Source organism: Bubalus kerabau, chromosome 2, assembly GCF_029407905.1.
Source record: "Bubalus kerabau isolate K-KA32 ecotype Philippines breed swamp buffalo chromosome 2, PCC_UOA_SB_1v2, whole genome shotgun sequence".
Lineage (NCBI taxonomy): Eukaryota > Metazoa > Chordata > Mammalia > Artiodactyla > Bovidae > Bubalus > Bubalus kerabau.
The window spans coordinates 73913790-73940057 of NC_073625.1; positions in this window are offsets into that span (position 1 = coordinate 73913790).

The window sequence follows — 26268 nt, forward strand, 5'->3', positions numbered from 1 at the left end:
TAAATGAGTTTTTTAATGGTCTTTATTTGGGGAAAAAAAGGAGAGATAGTATTAATAAATAAACATGTTGTTTGGATCCTTCTCATTTTTGTGGTTGTTGATGCTGAATTATCCTTGGCCTCTGAGATCTGTACTCTGAGAAGGGCATTTCTAGATCAGATGCTAAACATTGCTTCTGGCCATGAATCTTGGTGGATCCAATCACAGCAATATATCTAAAATGTTTGTTCAGAAGTAGATCTCAGAGTAATAAGTACATGGAAGTGACTAAGAAACAATACTTTTCAAGTTCTTTTGTGCAGTTTAGAGTTGTAATATGAATCTTATTTTCAAAAGGAAAGAGTAGCACCTTATTAGTTCCAAATGAGTTATTTGTGGCCTTAAGGCTCAGGGGAGGCAAGCTTGCATTCCAGCGCTGCTCAGAGTGAGGGCTCAAATGTCTATGAGGAGGCTTTACTGTATTTGCTTTAGACACTTTAATGCCTTGCAGCCACTCAGGAGCTCAGCAAAACAAAGTCCGTTACGATCATATGTTGGAGGAATAATGAAGTCATGTAAAGGAAAGAAAAAATACTACATAGATCACAATAGTGAGGGAACATATATTCCCTTAAAACACCAGTTAGCAAATTTAAGCCTTATACCACTAACAGTCATGTTGTCGTCACGAAACTTCTGCAATTATTATTATTTTTTTTACCATTTTTAATTCAAGATTTCTTTAATTATCATTCAGGATGAGGAATTTTCATATTTTGTATGTAGCAAAGAGCAACATGTTGATTAAGACAGTGTGAAAGCAAATTGTAAGATATTTTTGAACTAGCCCTCCTTACTATGTCTGGAAATTCATATATTTATTTTTAATATTGTATATCTACTATCTTATAATCTTTTCTTCCCAAATGTAATATATTGACCGTATAAAATGCTTCTTGATTATATTTTTCAAATATTATAAAACAGTTATATTTTAGTAAATATTTTTAGTCATATAAAAAATGAATTATTTCACTTGACTCAGCATATACCTTTATAACTATGAAATTACTACCACCTTAGTGGCTTAAATTGAAGACATAAAACTTTGAAGAAGATTTTTACCATTTAGTACATAATGAGACTTTCAGTTCAGTTCAGTTCAGTCGCTCAGTCGTGTCCGACTCTTTGCGACCCCATGAATTGCAGCACACCAGGCCTCCCTGTCCATCACCAACTCCTGGAGTTCACCCAAATTCTTGTCCATCGAGTCAGTGATGCCATCCAGCCATCTCATCCTCTGTCATCCCCTTCTCCTCCTGCCCCCTATCCCTCCCAGCATCAGAGTCTTTTCCAATGAGTCAACTCTTCACATGAGGTGGCCAAAGTACTGGAGTTTCAGCTTTAGCATCATTCCTTCCAAAGAAATCCCAGGGCTGATCTCCTTCAGAATGGACTGGTTGGATCTCCTTGCAGTCCAAAGGACTCTCAAGAGTCTTCTCCAACACCACAGTTCAAACGCATCAATTCTTTTGCACTCAGCTTTCTTCACAGTCCAGCTTTCACATCCATACATGACCACAGGAAAAATCATAGCCTTGACTAGATGGACCTTTGTTGGCAAAGTAATGTCTCTGCTTTTTAATATGCTATCTAGGTTGGTCATAACTTTCCTTCCAAGGAGTAAGCATCTTTTAATTTCATGGCTGCAGTCACCATCTGCAGTGACTTTGGAGCCCCTAAAAATAAAGTCTGACACTGTTTGCACTGTTTCCCCATCTATTTCCCATGAAGTGATGGGACCAGATGCCATGATCTTCATTTTCTGAATGGTGAGCTTTAAGCCAAATTTTTCACTCTCCACTTTCACTTTCATCAAGAGGCGCTTTAGTTCCTCTTCATTTTCTGCCATAAGGGTGGTGTCATCTGCATATCTGAGGTTATTGATATTTCTCCCGGCATTCTTGATTCCAGCTTGTGCTTATTCCAGCCCAGCGTTTCTCATGATGTACTCTGCATATAAGTTAAATAAGCAGGGTGACAATATACAGCCTTGACAGACTCCTTTTCCTATTTGGAACCAGTCTGTTGTTCCATATCGAGTTCTAACTGTTGCTTCCTGACCTGCATAGAGGTTTCTCAAGAGGCAGGTCAGGTGGTCTGGTATTCCCATCTCTTGAAGAATTTTCCACAGTTTATTGTGATCCACACAGTCAAAGGCTTTGTCATAGTCAAGAAAGCAGAAATAGATGTTTTTCTGGAACTCTCTTGCTTTTTCGATGATCCAGCAGATGTTGGCAATTTGATCTCTGGTTCCTCTGCCTTTTCTAAAACCAGCTTGAACATCTGGAAGCTCACGGTTCACATATTGCTGAAGCCTTTAAAAGTATTCTAAAATCAAAACATACATAAGGCATTTAATAGGAGCAAACTAACCTATGTGGGAAAAGAATTTGAAAAAGAATAATAGGCACTAATTAAACTCATAGTTTAAGCCAACTAATTCCTCTCCTTAATTAGGCATTAGATGAAAGAAATGCACAGAATTTTTTATTTAATTAAAGAAAATTATAACTGATATATCATCAATAAATATTAGCTAACTGATCATAAAATTACTTTAAAGCACCAAATATCATCACTTAGTACCATTATCATTATAGCATTATAACCAACCTTTTCCAAATCCCAATTTTATTTGCAGTTTTGATAAATATGTTTTCTAGTAAATGATCCAGAGACATATGCTTTGCTATGGGGTTGTGGCATTTAGTTACATCCCTCTAGCTTCATTTACTGCTCACAGTCCTGCTATTTTTGTGTCTCCAACACCCCCAATCAAAGAGCTTATTATAGCATTGATTCTTCAATTTCCTGTGTCTAAGTTTCCTGCAACCACTATCTTTGAGAAGAAACCGAAGTGGAGAGCAGAAATGTGCTTGAGATGGACTTCAACCCTATGGGAATCATTTTCTCTCATCAAAAGCAGGCTCCTTTTCCCAATCCTGGCTTCTACCTGAGAATCACCGTTCCACTACTGGGATGGATTAGGCAGTGGTTATTAAAATGCAATAGCTTTGGAAAAGGAAATGACAATCGCCTCTAGTATTCTTGCCTGGGAATTTCCATGGACAGACTAGCCTGGCATGATATAGCCCAAGGGGTCACAAAGACTGAGACGTGACTTAATGACTAAATAGCAGAAGCCACAGCCAATCACTAAAGAATGTAGCTGTTCTCAGCAGCACAGTAACTGAGCTTCAGCTTGGTGTCCACACAGGAAGAAACAGGCATTCCTGAGTCCTCCCCAGTCTTCTCAGACCTCTACACAAAGGTAGCCCCAGTCCTATGCTTTGGCACAGGAATCCTGACAGCACTGAATGCTGTGTGCATGGGAAAATGAGCCAGTAGTAGCCACAGTCTTTCAGAATGTAGGCTCTGGGACGGGGAAAGGAAACATAAAGAGGAAAGCGACTTGGCCAGTTGGATTAGGTGACTCCTTCCAGCCTTCCAGATTCTGGGTTGCATTCATGGCAACCAGACTGAAGATGCAAAAAGCTTAGGAGCAAACAAATCTATGCATATTGGCATAGGCTTGGTGACATCATGCACAAAGTGGATTTGGGTAGAAATGCCCGTGCTACATCTCCTTTTCATCATACTATTTCATCTTTGTATACTTGTTTCTTGGAAAAACCCAAAGTGAGGCATCTTGACTTACTAGCTTTTAAAGTCCACCTTCCCCATGAGATAAATTAAACAATGTTCATTAAACACTTATGTGAGGTAAGGATCACATGGAAACACCAGATATTGGAAGGTTGGGCTGCACTTTCCCAGCCTGGATGATGGGTTTTATATTTTGCCACTTTAAAGCTTGTAGTACATAAGCCTATCCAGTGAGCTAGTCAGTAGAAGTGAGGGGTTCTGACTCAGAAAGGTCTCCTTAGTTATCAAAGATACATGAAGAAAGGAAGTTTTGGCTAGAATCCTTCTTGAGAATTTTCTTGCTGAGGGATGCACTGAGGCAGTGTATCTCCGAGTGTGGTCCACAGACCAGCAGCATCTGCATCACCTGGAGTCTTAATGGAGATGCAGATTCTCAGGTTCCATCCCACATGTGCTGAATAAGAAACTGAGGGGCTGGAGAGCAGTGATCTTCTTACAACTACACGAGAAGTTGCCAAAAAACTCAATGTCAGCCATTCTAGATCAGTCATTCAGCATTTGAAGCAAATTGAAAAGGTGAAAAAACTCAGTAAGTGGTTGCTTCAAGAGCTGACTGAAAATGAAAACAATCATCATTCTGAAGTGCTATCTTCTCTTATTCTATGAAACAACAATGAACCATCAGATTGTGACATGTGACAAAAAGTGGATTTTATAGGACAACCGGATTTTATAGGATGGCCAGCTCAATGATTAGACTGAGGAGAAGCTCCAAAGCACTTCCTAAAGACAAACTTACACACACACACAAACTCATGGTCACTGTTTGCTGGTCTGTTGTCTGTCTGAACTACTATAGCTTTCTGAATCCTGGCAAAACCATTACATCTGAGAAGTGTGTTCAGCAAATCAATAAGATGCACCAAAAACTGCAATGTCTGCAGCTGGCATTGGTCAACAGAAAGGGCCCAATTCTTCTCCAAGATAATGCTTGAATGCACATAGCACAACCAATGCTTCAGAAGTTGAAAGAATTGGGCTACAAAGTTTTGTTTCATCCACCTGAACTCTCAACAATGGACTACCACTTCTTCAAGCATCGCAGCAACTTTTTGCCAGAAAAAAGGTTTCTACAACCAGCAAGATGCAGAAAATGCTTTCCAAGATTTGTGGAATCCCAAAGCTCTGATTTTTACACTACAGGTATAAAACAACTTATTTCTCTGCAAAAATGTATCTATTGTAATTGTTCCTTTTTTGATTAATAAAAATATGTTTGAGCCTAGTTATAATGATTTGATACTCATCCTCAAAACTGCAGTTACTTTTGTCCCACCCTTATCTTTTAAATGCATATGTGCCAGAGAATCACCTAATAGAGGATGAAGGATTCGCAGTGAAACAAAAATAAGCCACTAACAAATCTAGAGGCTGGTGATCCAGTGGTCAAGAATCTGTCTGCCAGTGCAGAAGACATGGATTCAATCCCTTGGTTGTGAAGATCCCCTGGATTAGGAAATGGCAACCCACTCCAATATTCTTGCTTGGGAAATTTCATGGACAGAGAGGAATGTGATGGACTATAGTCCATGGGGTCACAAAAGAGTTGGACATGACTTAACAACTAAACCACAAAAAGTCTACTCTCCTAAACTGAAGACTTCATTGCCCACTCTCTCCCTCAAGAAAAAAAAAAAAAAAACACATTGATGACTTGAGCCTTGTGATTACACTAGCAAAGCAGAGTGAACCCCAGAGATCACTCATCTGTGCACAGAGGCGGATGATGCCAATCCAAGGAATTATGTAAAGTGTTGTCAGAAAGCATTTGCATAAACCTTTGCGGTGAAGACACACATCTAATATGGACATAAAGGATGCTCTGAATTCTTGCAGCTGAAGTCATGGGGTGCTTGGGCTTTGGACCCACTGTTTTTGGTTCAAATCCCAGCTCAGGTGCTTCAATCATATGTAACCTTAGGCGGTAATTTGCTTAAGCCTTAGTTTTCTTATCTATAAAATCAGAGAGATAATATAATTCACAAGGTTGCTGTGAGGATGCAAAGAGAGGAATGGATGTAAATGTTAGGATGGTGTCATGCATGTTGTGTGGTTTTAGGAAATGTTAGCTCTGGCAGAGATGTGTTTTTCAGATCATGCCCACAACTGTTTGTTCATGTGTGAAATCAATTTATTGGTTTGTAACAGCATCTTTTGAAAGACATTTTAAAAATTGCATTATACCATGTAAACAAACACAATAGCTTTTCTCCAATTTCTCTGGACTCCTAAAGACAATGCATAGTTTATCTAAAGTCAAGAATTTTTTTCTTAGGTTAAATCTCTGCACCGTGCTTTGTTGGTTATATAGTCATTTGTCAGCCCACCCCCAACCCCCCAAAAAAGGGGCTAATAGTCTAGGAAAAGTAGAATTTGAACTTTTGTAAAATCCATTCAAATGTAATTTAATAAAGAAAGAAAAGTAAAATTAAAGAACACTTTTTAAAATAAAATCAATTAAGGAGACTTTTGTCCATGAACACAAAATAATTTACTTCATCCCTAAAATTGGTAAGGTGTTTTTGTATTAGCATTTTTTTCCTTTTTAATGAAATGCTATTCTGATTAAAATATTCTTTAATCAGAGTTGATGTTTCATGTTATATAAGGAACATCAATAACAATGCAATCTAGCAATGGAATAGAGAAGCCTCATTATGGTGCCCTTGCTCAGACCTTAATTTTGAACTTGACCAGGATATTCATTAAAAATAGTCAATGCAAATTCTGATTCCAAAATAGGTTGATCCTTCTTACCTCACCTAGATGTGGTCTTGGTTTAATAAGTAAGGTACAGAAAAACAAAAGGGAAAGTAAGAGAAATTAATGGCATTCCCTAGATGTTGAGATATAGAGATCTTGTTTAAACAGGAAGCTCAGGTTAACTCAAGATTTTAGTGAAAATGAATAATCAGCAAAGTCCTTCACATTTTGTTGACCATAAAAATCAAATCTTTTGTCTTTTAAAAAATGTAAATCATTTGCTTGGAAACATTAACTTTTAGGCAATATATTCATTGATTCATTCTTTTTTTATGCATTCATGGAACAAATATTTGGGCTCTATTATACCAACTATGAGTGAAAGCTGATACCTAGCCTTGATTTACTCACAAGATAGGGAAACTATACTCACAGGCATGTACATTAAAGACAGTATTAAATTTTATATGTGTGACTGCTAGCTATATATTGATATACAGCAAATATTTAGGAGGTAACCTGTGCTGACAGATAAGTGCCAAAGAGCATACTACTCATTTAATTAAAATTAGTCATAGTACTCCTCATCAACCCAAGATGGAAAACCGATAAGAATGGAATTTCTTTTATTAAAGCTTAGGTGAATGTCCTGGAAACATTTGCCACATGTTTCCATTAGGTTCTTGGCACAAGGCTTTGGATCATTTGAAGACAATATAAATAAAGGACTATTTACAAAAGGGTGTTTCTAGATTGTTGTTGTTCAGTCACTAATTCAGTTCAGTTCAGTTACTCAGTTGTGTCTGACTCTTTGCGGCCTCATGGACTGCAGCATGCCAGGCCTCCCTGTCCATCACCAGCTCCTGGAGTTTACTCAAACTCATGTCCATTGAGTCAGTGGTGCTATGCAACCACCTCATCCTCTGTCACCCCCTTCTCCTCCTGCCTTTCGAACTTTACCCAAATCAGGGTCTTTTCCAATAAGTTGTCTCTTCACATTAGATGGCCAAAGTATTGGAGCTTCAGCATCAGTCCTTCCATAATCTCTGTTCATTTCCAAGGCAAACCACTGAATATCATGGTAATCCAAGTCTATGCCCTGACCAGTAATACTGAAGAAGCTGAAGTTGAACGGTTCTATGAAGGCCTACAAGACTTTCTAGAACTAATACCCAAGAAAGATGTCCATTTCATTATAGGGGACTGGAATGCAAAAGTAGGACGTCAAGAAACACCTGGAGTAACAGGCAAATTTGGCTTTGGAGTACAGAATGAAGCAGGGCAAAGGCTAATAGAGTTTTGCCAAGAGAATGCACTGGTCATAGCAAACACCCTCTTCCAACAACACAAGAGAAGACTCTATATATGGACATCACCAGATGGTCGACACCGAAATCAGATTGATGATATTCTTTGCAGCCACAGATGGAGAAACTCTATACAGTCAGCAAAAACAAAACTGGGAGCTCACTGTGGCTCAGATCATGAACTCCTTATTGCCAAATTCAGACTGAAATTGAAGAAAACAGGGAAAACCACTAGACCATTCAGGTATGACCTAAATCATATCCCTTATGACTATATAGTGGAAGTAAGAAATAGATTTAAGGGACTCGATCTGATAGACAGAGTGCCGGATGAACTATGAACAGAGGTTTGTGACATTGTACAGGAGACAGGGATCATGACCATCCCCAAGAAAAAGAAAGGCAAAAAAGAAAGATGACCCAGAGGGATGGTATGGGGAGGGAGGTGGGAGGGGGTTTCAGGATTGGGAACAAGTAAGTGTACACCCGAGGCGGATTCATGATTATATATGGCAAAACCAATACAATATTGTAAAGTAATTAGCCTCCAATTAAAATAAATAAATTAAAAAAAAAGAAAAAATGGCTGTCTGATGAGGCCTTACAAATAGCTGTGAAAAGAAGGGGAGCAAAAAGCAAAGGAGAAAAAGAAAAATATACCCACTGGAATGTAGAGTTCCAAAGACTAGCAAGGAGAGATATGAAAGCCTTCCTCAGCAATCAGTGCAAAGAAAAAGAGGAAAACAATAGAATGGGAAAGACTAGAGATCTCTTTAAGAAACTTAGAGATGCCAAGGGAAATTTTTCATGCAAAGATGGGCTCAATAAAGGACAGAAATGGTACGGACCTAAGAGAAGCAGAAGCTATTAAGAATACATGGCAAGAATACACAGAAGAACTGTACAAAAAAGATCTTCATGACACAGATAATCACGATGGTATGATCACTCATACTCACCTACAGCCAGACATCCTGGTATGTGATGTCAAGTAGGCCTTAGGAAGCATCACTATGAACAAAGCTAGTGGAGGTGATGGAATTCCAGTTGAGCTATGTCAAATCCTGAAAGATGATGCTGTGAAAGTGCTGCACTCAATATGTCAGCAAATTTGGAAAACTCAGCAGTGGCCACAGGACTGGAAAAGATCAGTTTTCATTCCAATCCCAAAGAAAGGCAATGCCAAAGAATGCTCAAACTACTACTGCACAATTGCACTCATCTCACACGTTAGTAAAGTAATGCTCAAAATTCTCCAAGCCAGGCTTCAGCAATACGTGAACTGTGAAATTCCTGATGTTCAAGCTGGTTTTAGAAAAGGCAGAGGAACAAGAGATCAAATTGCCAACAATTGCTGGAAAAAGCAAGAGAGCTCCAGAAAACTATCTGTTTCTGCTTTATAGACTATGCCAAAGCCTTTGACTGTCTGGATCACAATAAAATGTGGAAAATTCTGAAGGAGACAGGAATACCAGACCACCTGACCTGCCTTTTGAGAAACCTGTATGCAGGTCAGGAAGCAACAGTTGGAACTGTACATTGAACAACAGATTGGTTCCAAATAGGAAAAGGAGTACATCAAGTATGTATACTGTCACCCTGCTTATTTAACTTATATGCAGAGTACATCATGAGAAATGCTGGGCTAGAGAAAGCACAAGCTGGAATCAAGATTGCTGGGTGAAATATCAATAACCTCAGATATGTAGATGACACCACTCTTATGGCAGAAAGTGAAGAAGAACTAAAGAGCCTCTTGATGAAAGTGAAAGAGGAGAGTGAAAAAGTTGACTTAAAGCTCAACATTCAGAAAACTAAGATCATGACATCTGGTCCCATCACTTCATGCAAATAGATAGGAAAACAGTGGAAACAGTGTCAGACTTTATTTTTTGGGGCTCCAAAATCACTGCAGTTGTTGATGGCAACCATGAAATTAAAAGACGCTTATTCCTTGGAAGGAAAGTTACGACCAACCTAGACAGCATATTAAAAAGCAGAGACATTACTTTGTCAACAAAGGTCCGTCTAGTCAAGACTATTTTTTTTCCAGTATTTATGTATGGATTTGAGAGTTGGACTATAAAGAAAGCTGAGTGCCAAAGAATTGATGCCTTTGAACTGTGGTGTTGGAGAAGACTCTTGAGAGTCCCTTGGACTTCAAGGAGATCCAACCAGCCCATCCTAAGGGAGATCAGTCCTGGGTGTTCATTAGAAGGACTATTTTGAACCTGAAGCTCCAATACTTAGGCCACCTGATGCGAAGAGTTGACTCATTTGAAAAGACTCTGATGCTGGGAAAAATTGAGGGCAGGAGGAGAAGGGGACGACAGAAGATGAGATGGTTGGATGGCATCACCGACTCAGTGGACATGGGTTGGGGTGGACTCTGGGAGTTGCAAGCTTGAAGTCTGAAGCACTGGACTGCCAGGAAAGTCCCTTTTTATTCTTCAGGAGCAGAAAGATTTGACTGTTGTTGTTTTTATGCTCCAGTGCCTGTCTTGATAAATAGTAAACCAAACAGTAAACCTTGACAAATAGTAAACAGAGGTTTACAAAAGGAAGTGGTGGAGATGTAAATGCCAAGAGGAGAGAAGCAGTGTTTCATAATCTGGTAAATATTTAAGGTTCTGATGGATAGCATATTTTCTGTTGTTTGTTTTTTGCTAGTCTCCCTGCCTTACTTCCTCTTTTCCCCTGGCCATATTAAATGATTCATATTAAATGAACAGAAAGTAAGCCCCAGTAGCTGCATTCATCCCTCTTACACTTATCTTGCTCAGTGCTCACTTGCTCAATCATGTCTGACTCTTTGAGACACCATGGAATGTAGCCTGCCAGGTTCCTCTGTCCATGGAATTTCTCAGGCAAGAATAATAGAGTGGGTTGCCAATTCCTCCTCCAGGGGATCTTCCTGACTCAGGGATTGAACCCACATCTCCTGCATTTGCAGGTGGATTCTTTACTGCTGAGTCATTGAGGAATAGTTCCACAGTGTCCGTGGCTGCCTCAGGCCAGGAACCCTGACTGAGTTGTTCACCTTATGTTTTGCTTTAAGCATTTCTTGTATTTTCCTTTCATTTGTGGGGGTTATCTTCCTACACTTTAGTTTCTACTTTTCATTTTATTTTAGTATTACTTCACTTTCTTATCCTTCTGCTAGAGCTAGTGAAGTGAAGTGAAGTCTCTCAGTCGTGTCCGACTCTTTGGACCCCATGGACTGTAGCCTACCAGGCTCTGAGGAGCCTCTCAGTCCATGGAATTCTCCAGGCAAGAGTACTGGAGTGGGTTGCCATTTCCTTCTCCAGGGGATCTTCCCCACCCAGGGATCGAACCCCGGTCTCCCGCATTGCAGGCAGACGCTTTACCGTCTGAGCCACCAGGGAAGCCAAGTGCTAGAGCTATCTAATACTCAAATCTGAACGTATTTATTGCTTACAAACTCTGAAAAATTTTCCTGCCTTTTGTATTTTCGTTGTGTGTTTAATTGTCAGCATCCTCAGTACAACTGTAAATTTCCTCATTCGTTCAGCATCCAACAGTGAGCATAATGACAGGACTGGACTATTCACTTGGTAAAATAATATAAAATTATGTTTAAGATTTGAGTCTTGAGTACTTTCTTTTCATAAATATGTGCTGAACTGTAACCCAGTTCTGTTCTCCCTACGTAGATGTGTAATTGAGGGGAAAAAAAATCACAGAAAATATTGTAAAAATAATCATAGAGAAATACTTTCTCTTATTCATGTGCTTCTGGAATTCTAATGACGTTCACTGACATCACGCAGAGGCTGAGAGAATAATGATTTTATATTAAAGTTTCTTTTGAATAAACTTTCAAATGCCAGAAATCATGTTTTTTTACATTTCTTTGTTTCATAATAGCTGCTTAGCACTCTATTAAGCATCATGTTTCTTAGCATAATTATTGAATACAATGTTTGAAGACTTGCTTAAGGCTGAAAACCTGGTTTCTGGAAATAACCTCTCCAGCACGACTCAGATACACGATTGTACTTTAAGTAGGTTGAGACTACAGGACTCCTTCTGTGTTGCATCTATTGATGGTGGGTGGGAAGTAAAGCACATAACTCTAGATCCAGGCAATGTCCACATGTTTGAAGGTGTCCGAGGACAACCCAAGCTCTTCATACTATGATAGACACACAGACATACAGGCACACACCCATGAAATTGTTTCATAAATGACCTTTTAAATTTAAATAGGCGTGTTTTGAAAATAAGCTCCAGTAACTATCATCATTAATATTTTTTCTTCTGATATAGATAATAGCCAGTGTTGTATAGCAACATATACTCCCATATGTTCACACACACACACATGATCACAAATCATTTATTCTTGCAAAAAGACCAAAATTAATATCACTTAACTGTTTACCTACAACTAAGAGACAGCTTATGAACTAGGAAAACATGTGCAATTATACAACCATTATTCTCAGTAAATATTTGCTTGATGCTGCTGATTTGATTAACTCTCTGTGAAAGAAAAAAGAAAAGTCGCTCAGGCGTGTCCGACTCTTTGCAACCCCATGGACTGTAGCCTACCAGGTTCCTCTGTCCATGGGATTTTCCAGGCAAGAGTATTGGAGTGGGTTGCCATTTTCTTATCCAGGGGATCTTCCTGACCCGGGGACTGAACCCAGGTCTCCCACATTGCAGACAGACACTTTACTGTCTGAGCCACCAGAGAAGCCTCTCTGTAACTCTCTGTGACTCACCTCCAAATGTTATGCCCAATATTCATCATTTGAGTTGGTACAATACTAGTTCTTCCAGGTAAACACTCCTGTACTTTGTTTTATTTCTATTCTAATATCATATCATGATATTGTAATTATTTACTTACATGTATGATTACATCCAAAACTGTGAGCTTCTCAGTGCAAAAAAGGGACTTATTTATTGCTGTATGTATAATAACTAAGGAAATTAGCAGGCAATCAACATGTGCTTGTGGAATAAATGTATAAATAAGTGAATGAATGAATAAATAAATGAATTAATAAAATAGAGAACTAGATGTTAGCTTATGAATTGATTTCAAATATTCAATATTTGAAAAGGATTTCAAGCTGTGTATTGGCTTCAGTTTATATATACCTGCATGCTTTGATACACATGTGTATGTTTGAGTGCACACACATACACACATACACAATCTGAATTCCTACAATGTGCAAGTCATTTATACATAGTGCTTTATGTCCAATTTTATTGACCTTCACTTTATATATGAGAAAAGTGGCTCAGAGGGATTGAAACTTACTCGAGGTCATTTAGACAAAGAAATGACTTACAAACTATAATTGCATGATTTTGAGGCCTATGAATTTTTATTACAGAATGATTGGAAATTTTTATATTCTCTACTAATATTATACACTGATGAAACAACTCTCCCAAATCCCATCACTGATAATTGGACTTGATAATACAGAAAACAGGAATACCAACAATAGTCTAAATAAAAGTGTCATAAAAATGCTCTGTAAAAATGGATCTGTAGAATCTTAACTTCTAGATACTTTGAAAGTCTATCAGTTAATTAAATATAAACAAATGTCTCTAGATTTGAATCAGAAGCAATCGTACCTTGATAAATATTTGTGGAGATAATAAATGACAAAGAGTTGAAGCAATAGAGACATCATTAATTTGTTTTAGGAAAATAGTGAATCAAAAGCTTTGTAGTAGGTATTACTGTTGTTTTTGTTTAGTTGCTAAGTCATGTTTGGCTCTTTTGAGACCCCATGGACTGTAGCCCCCCAGGCTCCTCTGTCCATGGAATTTCCCAGATAAGAATACTGGAGTGGGTTGCCATTTCCTTCTCCAGGGGATCTTCCTGACCTAGGGATTAAACCCATGAACCCATGTCTCCTGCATTGGCAGACAGATTCTTTACCACCGAGCCACTATGGAAGCCCTGTAATAGCTACTGGGGAAAAAGAAAATGTTTAGTAGCTAATCTTCTTGTTTCCAAGTGATAACCAACATTTATTTTCGGTTAAGGATGAATTGAGTTGTATCATTGCATTGTATTTTTAACTATTGGTTGAGCACCTACTATGTGTCAAGATTTTTCCTATTGTGCTGGAACACTATAGGAAAGTAAAAAGAAATGTCTTTGTTCTAAGAGTTTTTTACTTTTTTATTAAACATATGCATTAAATAAGTGACTATAAACTTATGATAGTATTCAATATGGAAATAGAAATGTAATAAAATAATATATAAAAGTGGGAGAAATAATATAGTCTATGGACCAGGACTGAGCGACTTCACTTTCACTTTTCACTTTCATGCATTGGAGAAGGAAATGGAAACCCACTCCAGTATTCTTGCCTGGAGAATCCCAGGGACAGGGAAGCCTGGTGGGCTGCCGTCTATGGGGTCTCACAGAGTTGGACACGACTGAAGTGACTTAGCAGAAGCAGCAGCATGGACCAGGAAAAAAATCATACAATGGAACAAACATTTAAGGTGAAACTTATAGGATCCTCCATGAGTCACATGTATTAGTGGTTGTTTAGTCACTAAGCGTATCCGACTCTTACGACCTCATGGACTCTAGCTTCCCAGGCTCCTCTGTCCATGGAATGCTCCAGGCAAGAATGTTAGCATGGGTTGCATTTCCTTCTCCGGGGAATCTTACTGACCCAGGAATCAAACCTGGGTCTTCTGCCTTGCAGGCAGATTTCTTTACCTGAGTTACAAGGGAATATACATGTTTTAGATGTCACCTTAAAATAAGGCTTATGGTAATATAAGTCTGACTTGCCTTTTTATCAAAATCTAAAGTTTATTGCTTATGAGAGCCTGTGCCATCTATGTTGTGCCAGTTTAGTTATCGTTTAAGCAGGCAAGCTTTGTTTTTTAAAGGTTTTTTGATGTGGAACATTTTTAAAGTATTTATTGAATTGTTACAATATTAATTCTGTGTTATGTTTTGGTTTTTTGGACCCGAGACATATGGGATCATAGCCTCTTGGCCAGGGATAGAATTACACCCCTGTACTAGAAGGCAGGGTCTTAACTACTGGACCTTCAGGGAAGTCCCTAAGCAGGCAAGTTTGTTAAATGCAAAAATCATGAAGTAGAATTTTAAAATATAGCCATCTTTCTCCTTACCTTCTCCCAGCCTGTGATTATTCCTCCTTCACAAAATCTGAAGATTCCATTTCCTTTGCTTCAATAAAGATGTTTTGTAAGCTCTGAGCAACAAAATCCCTCTGGCCTTTAAAGGAGATTGAGTCAAATTGATTCCTTTTTCTGCTTCTTTGTTAAAACAGAAAGAAGGAAACTTGCCTCTGCTCCTTCATCATCATATCCAGGGATTCCTCTGCAAGAATGATGTTAATCTTCATTTTATCTGCCTATCTATCATCTATCTACCTATCTACTTATCTGCCCGTCTATCTGTGAGGTGAAAGAAAGTGAAGGTGAAGTCGCTCAGTCCTGTCCAACTCTTTGGACCCCTTGGACTTGTGGCTCACCAGGTTCCTCCATCCATGGGATTTTCCAGGCAAGAATACTGGAGTGGGTTGCCATTTCCTTCTCCAGGAGAGCTTCCCGACCCAGGGATTGAACCTGGGTCTCCTGCATTGCAGGCAGACGCTTTACTGTCTGAGCCACTAGGGAAGCCACTAGGAGGAGATAAAAAGGTGGGAGGATAGAGTCAACAGGAAAGGAAGATGACAATGAGGCAAGCCAATAGGGCATATACCACTGGAAATGAGACTTCACTCTCCCCTCACACCACACAGTTATGCAGATATTTCTGGCCTTTTCTCCATGCTATACTTATATATATTTGTTCCTAAGATCAAATATTAGATTTTTGATTGTGCACTCTATTTCTTACCAAGGTAAGGCAGTGTTAGAGTCTAGAAATGTGTGGTTTAAGTAAATGTAAATGTTTGCTCTTCTGATTAATTTCTATTTTCAGAGAAGAGCCTCTTACATATCAACTTTTATTTATATGCAATTTTGGAAATCACCCATGTGGATGAAGAGTTTAATCTTCTGCTTAAATGAAATTCAATGTTTTTTAGAACTAACTTTTTTTTTGGGGGGAGGGTATGTGTTCAGTCATGTCCCACTGTCTGGTACCCTATGGACTGTTGCCAGGCTCCTCTGTCCATGGGATTTTCCAGGCAAGAATACTGTTGTGTGTTGGCATTTTTCTCTTCCAGGGGATCTTCCTGACCCAGGGATCCAATCTGCATCCCTTGTGTCTCCTGCATTGGCAGGAGGATTCTTTACCACTGAGCCACCAGGTCTGCCAAGCAACGTGGTATCAGTTCAGTTCAGTCACTCAGTCATCTCTAACTCTTTGTGACCCCATGGACTGCAGTACATCAGGCTTCCCTGTCCATCATCAACTCATGGAACTTGCTCAAACTCATGTCCATTGAGTCGGTGATGCCATCCAACCATCTCATCCTCTGTTGTCCCCTTCTCCTCTTGCCCTCAATCTTCCCCAGCATCAGGGTCTTTTCCAATGAGTCAGTTCTGCTCATTAGGTGGCCAAAGTATTGGAGCTTCAGCTTCAGCATCAGTGCTTCCAATGAATATCTGGGACTGATTTCCTTCAGGATTGACTGGTTTGATCTCCTTGCAATCCAAGGGACTCTCAAGAGTCTTCTCCAACACCACAGTTCAAAAGCATCAATTCTTCAGCACTCAACTTTCTTATTGGACCAACTCTCACATCCATACATGACTACTGGAAAAACCATAGCTTTGACGAGATGGACCTTTGTCAGCAAAGTAATGTCTCTGATTTTTAATATGCTGTCTAGGTTGGTCATAGCTTTTCTTCCAAGGAGCAAGCATCTTTTAATTTCATGATTGCAGTCACAATATTCGGTGATTTTGCAGCCCAAGGTGGTCTAGCACAGCAATAGAAGAAAGGAATTCTAGAATACAAGGAAGGAGACCTGATGGCAGCCCATTCCACACACTATTCCATTTCAGCCTATTTTGTAAGTCCTTGACTTTTCAGAAATAAGATTTTTCTCATTTGTAGATACTAATGATACTCTTCAAGAAAACAGTGTTCATTTTGGTATGATGAGCAGTGTTCTTCACTAATCGGTATACCCTCAGGCTGAACATAAGTTAAGAATTCCATTGTTACATCAATAGTTTTGTGCTAATCTTTTAGCACACTATACTTTTTGTACTGTTAACCCATTGACAATTTTGTTACCATATTTTCAGCAATGCGAGTTTTCATCACAATCATGTTACACTGATAGAATTTCTATAGATAGCTTTATTGATCCATCATGTGAGCAAAACCCTTAGAAAGTAGAGAAGATAGAACTTTTATAGTTGTTGTTTTTCAGTCATCAGCCATGTCTGACTCTTTGTGACCCCATGGACTGCAGCATGCCAGGCTTCTCTGTTCTTCACCATTATGTGGAGTTTGCTCAAACTCATGTCAATTGAGTCAGTAATGCCATCCAACCATCTTGTCCTCTGTTGTGCCCGTCTCCTCCTACCTTCAATCTTTCCCAGCATCAGGGTCTTTTCTAATGAGTGGGCTCTTCATAGCAGGTGGCCAAACTTTGGAGCTTCAGCTTCAGCATCAGTCCTTCCAGTGAATATTCAGGACTGATTTCCTTTAGGATTGGCTGGTTTGATCCCCTTGCTGTCCAAGAGACAATCAAGAATCTTCTTTAACACCACAGTTCAAAAGCGTTAATTCTTGGGGGCTTAGTTTTTTATGGTCCAACTCTCACATCCGTACATGACTACTGGAAAAACAATAGCTTTGACTAGATGGACCTTTGTTGGCAAAATTATATCTCTGCTTTTTAATATGCTATCTAGGTTGGTCATAGCTTTCCTTCCAAGGAGCAAGCGTCTTTTAATATCATGACTGCAGTCGTTACCTGAAGTGATTTGGGAGCCCAAGAATATAAAGCTTGTCAATCTTTCCATTGTTTCCCCATCTGTTTACCATGAGGTGATGGGACTAGAGGCTATGAGGTTCATTTTCTGAATGTTGATTTTAAGCCAGCTTTTTTACTGCCTTCTTTCATCTTCATCAAGAGGTTCTTTAGTTCCTCTTTGCTTTCTGCCATAAGGGTGGTTTCATCTGCATATCTGAGTTTATTGATATTTCTCCCGGCAATCTTGATTCCAGCATGTTCTTCATCCAACCCAACATTTCATATGATGTATTCTGCATATAAATTTAAATAGCAGGGTGACAATGTACACTCTTGATGTACTCCTTTCCCAATTTGGAACCAGTCTGTTTTTCCATGTCTGGTTCTAACTGTTGCTTCTTGACCTGCATACAGGTTTATTTGGGGGCAGGTATGGTGGTCTGGTATTTCCAAGTCTTTAAGAATTTTCCACAGTTTGTTGTGATCCACACAGTCAAAGGCTTTAGCACAGTCAATAAAGCAGAAGTAGATGTTTTCTGTAATTCTCTTGCTTTTTCTATGATCCGATTGATGTTTGCAATTTGATCTCTGGTTCCTCTGCCTTTTCTAAATTCAACTTGAACATCTGAAAGTTCTTGGTTCACGTACTGTTAAAGGCTAGCTTGGAGAATTTGGGGAATTACTTTGCTAATGTGTGAAAGAAAGTGAAAGTGAAGTTGCTCAGTCATGTCTGAGTCTTTGTGACCCCTTGGAGTTGTGGCCCACCAAGTTCCTCCATCCATGGGATTTTCCAGGCAAGAATACTGAAGTGGGTTGCTATTTCCTTCTCCAGGAGATCTTCCCGACCCAGGGATTGAACCCGGATCTCCAGCATTGTAGGAAGACACTTTACTGTCTGAGCCACTAGGGAAGCTACTAATGTGTGAGATAAGTATAATTTTTCAGTAGTTTGAACATTCTTTGGCATTGCCTTTCCTTATAATTGGAATGAAAACTGATCTTTTCCAGTCCTGTGGCCACTGCTGAGATTTCCAAATTTGCTGGCATACTGAGTACAGGACTTTAACAGCATCACTTTTAGGATTTTAAACATCTCAGCTGTAATTTCTTCACCATTTTCTAGGACATCAAAAAAAGATGTTCTTTTCATCATAGGGGACTGGAATGCAAACCTAGGAAGTCAAGAGATACCTGCAATAACAAGCAAGTTTGGCCTTAGAATACAAAATGAAGCAAGGCAAAGGCTAACAGAGCTTTGCCAAGAGAATGCACTGGTTATAGCAAACACACTCCTCCAGCAACATAAAAGACAACTCTACACATGGCCATCACCAGATGATCAATACTGAAATCAAATTGATTATATTCTTTGCAGCCAAAATGGAGAATTTCTCTACAGTCAGCAAAAACAAGATCAGATCATGAACTCCTTATTGTAAAATTCGGACTTAAATCGAAGAAAGTGGGGAAAACTACTAGGCTATTCAGGTATGACCTAAATCAAATCCCTTATGATTATACAGTGAAATTGCAAATAGATTCAAGGGATTAGATCTGACAGATAGAGTGCCTGAAGAACTGTGGATGGAGGTTCATAACATTGTACAGGAGGCAGTGATCAAAACCATCCCCAAGAAGAAGAAATGCAAAATGGAAAAAGGGTTGTCTAGCTGAGAAAAGAAGAGAAGCAAAAGGCCAAGGAGAAAATGAAATATACATCCACCTGAATGCAGAATTCCAAAGAATAGCAAGGAAAGATAAGAAAGCCATCCTAAATGAATAATGCGAAGAAATAGAGGAAAACAATAAAATTGGAAAGACTAGAGATCTCTTCAAGAATATTAGATATACCAAGGGAATATTTCATGCAAAGATGGGCACAATAAAAGATAGAAATGGTAGGGACCTAACAGAAGCAGAAGATATTAAGAAGAGGTGGCAAGAATACAAAGGACTATACAAAAGAGATCTGAATGACCCCAGTAACCACAGTGGTCTGATCACTCACATAGAGCCAGACCTCCTGGAATGTGAAGTTAAGTGGGCTATAGTTAATTGAAATATAGATAAAGAATACTGATTTCATCTTTCTTTAACATTTCCACTCTCTTAACATAATGATATAAATATCTGTAATGACCATAACCCACCAAGTGCCTATGCCAATGGAATTCTCCAGGCAAGAATACTGGAGTGGGTTGTCATTCCCTTCTCCAGGAGATCTTCCCAACCCCAGGATTGAATAGAGGTCTCCTGCATTGTGGGCAGACTCCTTACCATCTGAGCCACCAGGGGAGCCCCATGTAATTACATAAACTGTCTTATTCTCTAAATAATTGATGAAAGAAAAATCAAATGTATGTACAGATTATACTACTCTAATGGCAGAAAGCAAAGAAGAACTAAAGAACCTCTTGATGAAGGTGAAAGAGGAGAGTGGAAAAAGTTGGCTTAAATCTCAATATTCAAAAAAACAGATTATGGCATCCGGTCCCATCATTTCATGGCAAATGGATGGAAAAAGTGGAAGAGTGACAGACTTTATTTTCTTGGGCTCCAAATCACTGTGAACGGTGACTGCAGTCATGAAATTAAAAGACACTTGTTTATTCTAAGAAAAGCTATGACAAACCTAGACAGTATATTAAAAAAGCAGAGATATCACTTTGCTCACAAAGGTCCGTATAGTCAAAGCTATGGTTTTTCCAGTAGTCATGTATGGATGTGAGAGTTGGACCATAAGGAAGGCTGAGCACCAAAGAATTGACACTTTTGAACCATGGTGCTGGAGAAGATTCTTGAGAGTCCTTTGGCCGGCAAGGAGATCAAACCAGTCAATCCTAAAGAACATCAACCCTGGATATTCATTGGAAGGATTGCGCTGAAGCTGAAGTTCCAATTATTTGGTCACCTGATGAGAAGAGTCGATTCATTGGAAAAGACCCTAATGTTGGGAAAGATTGAGGGCAGAAAGAGAAGGGGATGACAGAGGACAAGATGGTTGGATGGCATCACTGACTCAATGGACATGAGTTTGAACAAACTCCAGGGAAGTATGAAGGACAGGGAAACCTGGCATGCTACAGTCCATGGGGTCACAACGAGTGGACAGGACTTAGCAACCAAGCAACAGCAGGTTTTGTCTGTATATGTGCTATGAGAAATAATATATCTTTCTTGCAATGCAATTATACAGAAACAAAGGTTCTTGTGTTGGTGAAGATAACAAAAAGGAAAAATAGGAAAAAAAAATCAGCAAAAATAAATTAAATCTGACAATGCTGTTAAACTAGCTGTGGGTTCACTCATATCTTTCATTATATATTGTCAGGTCTGTGTCAGAATCTCATCATCATCAGCGGATGAATTCCCTTAAATTACTGACTGATAACATTGTTTTCAGTCTTTTCTCATTTCCACTCTTGTTTTTATTTATTGTATTTATTTATTTATCAACTTTTTATTACAGAAATTATCTACTTTATGTTATTCTCCTACTAAAAAATATTTAATCAGTTACAGTCAAAATAGAAATATCTCAAATGGTAGACCCACTCCTAATACTTATCTATTTTAAATTTATTTGCTCAAATGCTTATGGTTTCTTTCATATTTTGCTTATTTTCTGTTATGCTTCAGTGATTTCTTCCTCATCTCTTTTTTAGGTAAATGTGTTCATGTTCCCTTTTCTGGGTCAACAGTCACTGAAATCAAATATTAATATTTATGGCTGTAATACAGACTAGATTTTTACTTTCAAAACCAGTATTGTGCTTATATATGTTGCATGTACAGAGAAAACTAAGTACATTGTTAAATGAGCAAGGTTCAAAACATTTATTTCTTCATTTATTTCTCCACTTTTAATAAATAACTTTTAGGCCAAGCTACGTGTCAGACAATGTGCAAGTCAAGATTTAAGGTTATGAATGGGTTAAATTTGGACACTTCATTTGAAAACAAATTTGGTTCATTGATAGTTGTTGTTGTTCAGTCACTAAGTTGTATCCAACTTTTGCCGACCCCATGGATAGTAGCCTGCCAGTCTCCTCTGTCCATGGAATTTCCCAGGCAAGAATAATGGAGTGGGTTACCATTTTCTTTTCCAAGGGATCTTCCTGACCCAGGGATTGAATCCTTATTTTCTGCATTGTCAGGCATATTCTTCATTGCTGAGCCACCAGGCAAGTCCTGGATTATTGATAACACATATCAAAATGGTTCATTGTAAGATGGACAAAATATAAGCTTTAGCTCAGCTCTATTGCTATTTAGGTTGAATTGAATTAATCTGTTAAGAAATAAACCTGTGCTAGATTTTGTCTTTATGTATTGAACTTGACTAGAGGGGAGGACAGATAGGCTAGATAAAGAGAATACATTAAGAAATAAGTAGAAGAAATACAGAAAAAAGAAAGTTAGAAATAAGGAAGAGAGAAGGAAGGAAGGAAGAAGGAAGAAGAGTAAGATGAAAACTATCTGGTCCATGCTCTGAAATATTTAAAGTCTAGTCAGTTATCTATGCCTGAGCTAGGCAAGTACAGAAACATACAACTAAATAGCTATTTGCAGTTTCCCAGTGCTATTCAACTTCTCTACAGTGATTTGACCAAAGGGAGTTAAAAACATACAGGCCAGCTGAGAAAGTTCAAAGGGGCTCAGAGTTACCACCGTCTTCTTCTATAGAGAAAGGGTCATACTAGCGCTCAAGAGTTTACCTACTAACAATAGGTAATTTCCTGCTGGGTCACATTTACATCTTCTGATGGTCTAGTCTTTCTGAGTCATTCAGGATACTAGAAAGCATTGGAAGTTGATATTTATCAAATTTTAAAACATATGTATGGATGATATTGCTATGGGAATCAGAGAAAGGAAAAGTTCTTTTCTTTTTCCTCTTGAAGTATCATGGTGTATATGGGTTTTAAAGTAGCCATGGGTAGATGTATGTTTCAGTTAATAGATATAAATGAGGAAAACATTTAAAAAATATTTTTAAATTATTTTAGCTTGTACTTTTTCTTTTTTAATTTGCAATGTTGTATTAGTCTTAGATGTACAGCAAAGAGATTCAGTTACACACACACACACACACACACATATATTATTTTTCAAATTATTTTCCATTATAGGTTATTATAAGATATTGAGTGTTGTTCCCTGAGCTATACAGTAATTCCTTGTTGTTAAAAGGACTTTCCAAATGTCTTGTTTCAGAATGGAATGCTGGGAAATCTGAATTTTGAAGACATGTGAATGCATATCCAAATATTAACCCATCACTTAATATGGTGATTAATTAATTAGATTAGTTAATTTGTTTGCTACTCATTTACTCCTTTAGAAGATTTCAAGTCATATTATTTTTTAGAATTGTTTTGTGAATTAAATAAAGTAGCATTTATATCTCTTGTGAAGTACCACAGAGCTTGAACCATGGGAGGTGCTGAAACAATCTTGCTCAATTGATGATGATGTTAAAGATGACAGTAATGAAAATGATAAAGCTTGGTTTAAAGATATTTAATACATACTAGCATGCTTTCCTTACAAAATATCATATTTTCCTCAATGTGAGATATAGTATTGCAAGTAGAAGCCATCCTGGGGTCAATTTTAGAATTACTGTGGTAAGTTTTGAATTCAAACAATGAAATATTATTATGAGGAATAAATTACACACTGACTTATGAATTATATTGAAAAAAAATTCCATCCAATTGGTGAATAAAGGGAGGAAGGGAGTGAGGGAAAGACTCAGAAACTGAAAAATGGAAATTCAGGTCTTTACTGCCTGAACCACCAGGAAAACCTATAAGCAAAATAGTCAGTGATGTAAAGAACAGTTGCTAAGTTGATTTAACTAATTCCCCTAGACAACACTTTACTTTTGGTTTCAGTTCAGTTCAGTCGCTCAGTTGTGTCCGACTTTTGCGACCCCATGAATTGCAGCACACCAGGCCTCCCTGTCCATCACCAACTTCCAGAGTTCATTCAGACTCACGTCCATCGAGTCAGTGATGCCATCCAGCCATCTTATCCTCTGTGGTCCCGTTTTCCTCCTGCCCCCAATCCTTCCCAGCATCAGAGTCTTTTCCAATGAGTCAACTCTTCGCATGAGGTGGCCAAAGTACTGGAGCTTCAGCTTTAGCATCATTTCCTCCAAAGAACACCCAGGGCTGATCTCCTTTAGAATGGACTGGTTGGATCTCCTTGCAGTCCAAGGGACTCTCAGGAGTCTTCTCCAACACCACATTTCAAAAGCATCAATTCTTCGGCACTCAGCCTTCTTCACAGTCCAACTCTCACTTTTGGTTTAGCATCTTTTAAATGAACCAAAAATTTGTCTTGTGGAGTCTTACGATATTAGTAATTACTTGATAATATAGAAGACAGAAATGCACTAAATTATAGTGATAATTTGGTAAGATATAAATGAACTGCCTTGGAAAAGTCTTGCTGGCTTTTAATGATTACCAAAATACACTCAAACCACTTTGCAGAAATACTGAAGAATGTCTGCAAAAGAAGATGTTAATTTTTTTCTCATCTTCTAAGCTTTATGACTCTTTGATGAAATATCAGCTCTAATACATAAAGTTATTTTTAAGGCAAGTTTTTTTTTTTGTCCTCTGAGAATAAGCTTCCCCAAAGGAAAAGCCAAAGATCATATGCCATGATATTAAGAGCTTTCTTCCTGAAAGTTTGGCAGGAGTATGTAAGAAATGTCTGCTCCCCTCTTAAATAAAGTAGGAAGTGCTCATTTTAATGTAGGAAATAAACCAGTTGTGCATTTCAGACTGTGGAAATAAGACAGAAAGAATTTTTGTTTTTTACTCTTTTTATTTCCTAAGTTATTTTTTAATTAGAATAATCTTGTAGATATGTAGAATTCTTACCTTTCTAAAATATCTCAAAAATCTTAAACTAGAACTTCAGAAGATGGAAGAATTTTTAATTTTTAAAGGGAATTTTACATTTTAAATTATGAAGAAGGGACTTCCCTGGCAGAAGAGTGGTTAAAACTCCACACTCCCAAGAGGCACAGATTCAAGAAAAGATTGCCAACAAAAAGTTACTTCAATACTAAATAGCGCAATGTTGCAGAAGAATTCTTTACCATCTGAGCTCCTGGTGAAACCCATAAAATATATAGTGGAGGAATTTTGGAAAAGACAAATCAGTCCTGGGTGGAGGCTTAAGGAAGAGTCAGAGCGCTTAGTAGGAGGAGGAGGCATTAAAATGAATTCTGCAAGATACATGCAAGTTAATAGGTAACTTTCCACACTGCTGGGAAGAGGAGAGAGAGCAGTAAGGGAGAGTAATATATCTACAGATACAGAGTAAAGGAAAAGAGGACACTGAAATTAGAATTGTGTTCAAATTAAATGAATGTTAAAGTGATGATTATTTTATGATCATTTGACTTTTATACTGAAAGCAATGCAGAATCTCTGAAAGACTGCAACAAGGACATGATATCAAGATTTAAGTTCTAGAAAAGTCATCAGCAATATCCACAGTGAGCATTCATGTATGTCAATCTGTCTATGTTACAGCAATTGAAATTTTTATTGCAAATACATCCTCCTTGTTGGATGTTTTGGAAAAAAGAAAAATATATTGCCTTGAATTGCATTTTCTACACTCTAGTAAAATAGAAGCTTCCTGAAGATGGAGGCCATAACTTTTATTCACACAGAGTATTTCACAAAAGAAAATATTAATGACCAGATTTTGAGTTTATTGACAGTCACCCTTGTTTGGGGATGTTAGAATGCATGCCAGATTATATGGAATGCAGTTTTAATATGTCTTTGTAAATGTTGTTGCTCCCTAACTTTGCAACGTTCAGTTTCACTGAATTCTATTTTAGCCTTAAAAAAAAAAAAAAAAAAAAAAAAAAAAAAAAAACTAAAGAAACATTAATTATAGGTATCTCGGGAAGATAAGAAGATGAATTGACTTTTCTGCTTCCACATACCCGATCTCAATGGTAAAATAAAGTATTTTTCCCCTTGTCTTTTTTAAAGGGGATTATTTTGTAGAAGTCCAATGCTTCCAAGAGATTGGTAGTGTTTATTGCTTGTCTCTAATGGAAATTACATTTTATGGGGAATTGAGATTGATTATCCTTATCTTGACAAGTGAAGATTGAGGGCATATACTATGGAATAGTGTACTGTCTCAACAGCAAAGTGGAAATATTTAACACCTTAGTTACTAAGTTTTAAGACCAGGATTATACAAAGGGTCTATTTAATGCAACCATTTCTAATTTTCAAATTAATGGTATATAAAATCTATATATTTATTGGTCTGTTTTCCTAAAGGCAACAAAAACTCCCATTTTATTGATTGAAAAAAAATCTAGTTTGGTCTCAATTTTATCTACTTATCATGAATAATAAGAAACATGGGATATAATTATGATTATTATGAGAAATTTAAGCATGCAATGCCCTAACATCAGGTATAGAAAGATAGTAAAGAATTTATAATAATATTTACCCTTAAAATTATATTTCTCAAATGTCACTCACAACTTATTTTACTAGAAATTAAATAAGGAATTTACTAGAAATTAAATTAAAAACTAAATAAAACAAATATATTGTCAA